The sequence below is a fragment of the Phodopus roborovskii genome, unplaced genomic scaffold, assembly GCF_943737965.1.
Source record: "Phodopus roborovskii unplaced genomic scaffold, PHOROB, whole genome shotgun sequence".
In the NCBI taxonomy this organism is placed as follows: Eukaryota; Metazoa; Chordata; class Mammalia; order Rodentia; family Cricetidae; genus Phodopus; species Phodopus roborovskii.
The window spans coordinates 31085515-31090223 of NW_026126482.1; the positions used below are offsets into that span (position 1 = coordinate 31085515).

The 4709-nt window shown below is 41.7% G+C and overlaps 1 non-coding gene across 1 annotated transcript; it reads left to right on the plus strand.

Moving 5' to 3' along the window:
* Positions 1–1166: 1166 nt before the first annotated feature.
* LOC127229447 (small nucleolar RNA SNORA67) lies at positions 1167–1300 on the plus strand. The gene has a single exon (XR_007835137.1). It is a non-coding gene; the product is annotated as a small nucleolar RNA SNORA67 (small nucleolar RNA).
* The last annotated feature ends 3409 nt before the right edge of the window (positions 1301–4709 follow it).

Below are 4709 nucleotides of genomic sequence, written 5' to 3' on the forward strand. Positions count from 1 at the left end.
ACTTAGATTAATAATAATAATAATAATAATAATAATAATAATAATAATAGTAATTTCCTCCAGGCCAGTCAGGACTACACAGAGAACACACACACACACACACACACACACACACACACACACACACACACACACTGTAAAATAAACTAAAAAACACAATACAACTGTTTATAGGCACACAATGATCCACAAGTCCTAGGAACTAAATTGTTACAAATGACCCGCCACACAGCCGCCTTGCCTCATCTCTCTTATCCCCAAGAACACAAAGAACTGAGTTTCTGTAGCCAAGGAACATTTATTATTTAAATGACTGAGGCATAGATGACATACACAACTCACAAAAACATCTGTGAACACCATTCAGTAAAGTGCTTGCCTTGCAATCACATAGACATGAGTTAATCCCCAGGACTCACATACAAAAAAAAGAAAGAAAAAGAAAAAAAAAAAAAAAAAACTTAGCTTCCTCAAGGACTTCTTGCTATTTACCTCTAGATAAGTGCCCCTCTCAACCCTCATCAAATGAGCTTCTTTTTATAGTAGATGTCAATCAACACAAATACCCACAACAGATCAAGGTGCAAAGAATAATAAATTGCAGAGGGCTCAGACTAAATGGGACAGAGATCACACTCCTTCCTCCCAGGGTCCAGGGAATGTCGAGGAAGAGTAGGTGGGAAGGCTCTAAGAGGCAACAGATGAATACAATGAAAGTTTTCCAGACAATACAAGACATCTTCACAGATGAGCTCATAGTGGTCGGACAGGGTGCACAAGGCCTGCACTAGCTCACATCAAACACAATCCCAGCATGGAGAGGGGGAAGTGGGCACCCCTAGCCATTGATAGTTCCTAGGAGAGGGGAGTCCATTTCATTAAGGTTGTTGTCCTTTGTAGACCAACCAGGCTCCAGTGGATGAGGATGATCCCATAGCCCCCCTGAGAAGCACAAATCAGACCTGATAGCTTTTTTTTTTTTTTTTTTTTTTTTTTTTTTTTGTTTTTAGGAAGACACAAAGTTGGTTAGGTAGGAAAGTGAGGTAGAGTTGAATGAAAGGGCTGGATATGATAAAAAAAAAAAACAAAAACAAAACAAAAAAACAAAACATTGTATGTCTTTCACAGTGGTGTGTGTGTGTGTGTGTGTGTGTGTGTGTGTGTGTGAAGGTGATTCCCTCAAGGAGCTAATGTGCCCTTCTCAGGAACTTGTCAACTTGGAAGAAAACCTAGCATGCCTAAGGTCCTTGCAGAGCAAGGGATGCTTGTTTCTTATGCCTTCCTTTGATGGCCTACATATATGATTAAAAAATTGTTGCCAGGCAGTGGTGGTACACACCTTTAATCCCAGCACACAGGAGGCAGAGGCAGGTGGATCTCTGTGAGTTCAAGGCCAGCCTGGTCTACAGAGTGAGTTCCAGGATGGCCAGGGCTACACAGTGAAACCCTGTCTCAAAAAAAAAAAAAAGTGTGTGTGTGTGTGTGTGTGTGTGTGTGTATTTATTTATTTATTTATTTATAAAATGCTAGGTTCTCGTTCACCCATATCTCAAGCTGCCACAATTTTATTATTCTATAAAATGACTATATTTGAATGAGTAGGATGGTAAATGTGCCTGCTGCCAACCTGGCCAACTGAGTTCCATCCTTGGGACACACATGGCTGGAGGGAAAAAACAAAAAAACAACTCCTGAAAGTTTGGGAAAGAATTGGGAGGTGTGGCTTCATTGGACAAGGTGTGTCACTAGGGGTGGGGCTTTGAGGTTTCAAAAGCCCATGCCAGATCCAGTCTTGCTTTCTTCCTGCCTCCACCTTGTGGATCAGATGTAAGCTTTTATTTACTGTTGCAGGGCTGTGCCTGCCTGGTTCCTACCATGTTTCTTATCGTGATGACCATAGACTAACCCTGTGAAACTGGAAGAAAGCCCCAATTAAATTCTTTCTTTTATAAGTTTCCTTAGTCACAGTGTCTCTTCCGAGCAGTAGAACGCTGACCTAGACAGGTAGCAAGTGCCTTTACCCACCTAGCCAGCTCAACAGCCCCTATTCATCCCTGAATTTGAAACTCGCTCAAATGATTGTACTCAATAAACGCTAATCTTACAATTCATCTTCTGTAACTATCTGAAGTTTTAAAGTAGACTTGGGGCTAATGTTCAAATTATTAATGGAAATTTGTTTTGAATGGCTTGATTTACTTTCTGGTACAGAACATTTATTTTAATAAATTTTTAAAATTAATCAGATTCTCTTGGTTCCTTTAAAGATTGGTATTTGTAGTGTATAGTTAATGAGAAATAATTCCTACCTTGGCATTTGTCATTACCATGAAACTGGGGATTTAAATGGAGAATGGTCTGTGAGCTTAATTGATTTAAGATTAATTATCCCACCTACTTAGGAGAAAAATCCCAGTTTCTTGGGTCTTTGTGGCTTCCTGTATTATCATTTCTGCCATTTTCAAAATGTTAAATGTACTTTGCTGGTCATCATGGGCTTCTCCCTAAGGGGTCTTAGTCTCTCTCCACAGCAAATGTCTGAGGTCAAGGCTACAACACATTAAGAAAAGTGGGTGGGTACTGTGGGTTCTTCCCTCTCAGAGGAGAATAAAACCAAGGAGATAACAGGACTCCCTGGCACTTAAGAAGACATGAGAGAATTGTCCTTGTCACAGTTCTTCTCACCCTGCACAGTAACTTAGCCATATTATTACTAGAAGAGTTCAAGAAAGGACTAGAGATGGGGGGGGGGCTTAAGAAACAGAATAGTTATTATTTAACTCATATACTTGTTTTTGATAACTTAAAAAAAAAAACCCAAGGCATAGGGAAATGCTAGAAAAGCATAAGTTGAGAAAAATCTAAATCCTTGGCATTAACAAATGGCCAACACCTGTAAAAGCACTCCTGGGAAAGGAATAAAGAGGCAGAGAAGGAAGCCTACAGCAACTTCAAGACTGCACCATACGTGAATCTTCAGGGGGATAGTTCAGTTGGTAATGTGCCTGCCATACAAGCAAAAGGACCTGAGTCCAACCCCCAGCACCCATGTAAATTTATACTTCAGCACTGAGGGGAGGAGGGAAGATGGGTAGCTGGGGTTCACTGGAGCCTGGCTAAAATCATGAGCCATGGGTCTCAGTGAGAGCCCTGTCCCAAAACATAAGGGAGATGGTGTCCAAGGAACAACTCTCAAGGATGACCTTAGGCCTAGTATATATGGAACATACACAAGTACACTTATACACACACACACACACACACACACACACACACACACACACACACACACACACAAATATTCAGAGTCAGAGAAATATGAGAATACCAAAGAGGTGGAAAATTCACAGATGACGAGAACCCCCAATCCCAAACTTAAAGGATATAAATATCCTAGTACATGAGGACCAAAAGGTCACCAGGCAAACTGTCCTTTTTTAACCCAATCAAGTGTGTTACAAGCACAGGTAGGAGATAAGAAAGTTCTTGGAGTAGTAAGAGGAAATAACACAAGGGTGTCTCAGTTCTGACAAACAGCTTCATAGGTGTGGGGGGGAGCGGATCCTTATCGGCTACAAAAGAGTGCATGAGATTCTCAGTGCTTAAGGAAAGAAACTGTTACCCGGAAGTGACTTTTCTGGTGGCATCTAAGTCTAGTCACCCCAAATGAAGAGGTCCATGACAGCCTGAAGAAATTATTCCAGCCAAGTCCAGCTTAATGAACAATGGGTTTATTAGGGTTACCTACAAGAGCAGGGTGAGGTGACTCAAAGCCGCTGCATCACTGAAATCCCACTCCAGTGTGGGTGACACTCATGGAAACTCATGACACTCATCACAGTAAACTGTCCACCTCCTGTGTGCTTTGGTACCTGCCATGACCACATGCACCTAAGGCTGGATTATGTACAGCTAGGGGAGGCAGGAGGCAGCGAATGGCTAGCATCTCAGTGAAGGGTCTGGTGACTCACATTCACTTCCTTCTAGGCATGAAACTGTGGGGATTTTGTGTGAGCTATCATAGCTATTCTGGCTCAAGAAGTAACCATTGTCCCCAGAGGACAGATTTCCTTATCAAGCAAGAACACTGTTTCCAGCTAAACTATCCTTTAGAAATGGACAAATAGAAAGGATATTCCCAGTCAAACAAAAGTTGAGAAACTATATATTCACATGCCCTATACAAAATGCTAAAGGGAGCTCTTCAAACCAGAAGACAAGACAAAAACAGAAGAATGTTTTAAAGTTACTTGTAGTGGGAGAAATGGTTCAGGGGTAAATACACCACCTGTCTAGCCTAATGACCTGAGAGCTCTTCCCAGGACCCACATGCTAGAAGAAGAGAACCAAGACCTGCGAGCTGTCTTCTCATCTCCATACAGTGGCATGTGTGTAAGAGAGGAGAGGTAGGTAGGAGAAAGATTGCAAATAAACAACCTATGACTGCATCTCAATGAACTAAAACATATCAAAACAAATGCTGAATTAATAAAAGAAAAAATAAAGGTCAGACAGAAATACATGAAACACAGACTTAAAGAAGACGAAAGAAAAGCTGGCTCTTCAAATAGGTAATCAGAGCTGTGAAAGCCTAAGCCAGAATAAGAGAAAGGGAGGCTGGGGATAGGTAGAGCTCAGCTGGAGAGCAAGTGTGGGGACTCAATAATACCCAGGTACAGGGTGGGGGCAGGGGTAGAGGCGAGGATACA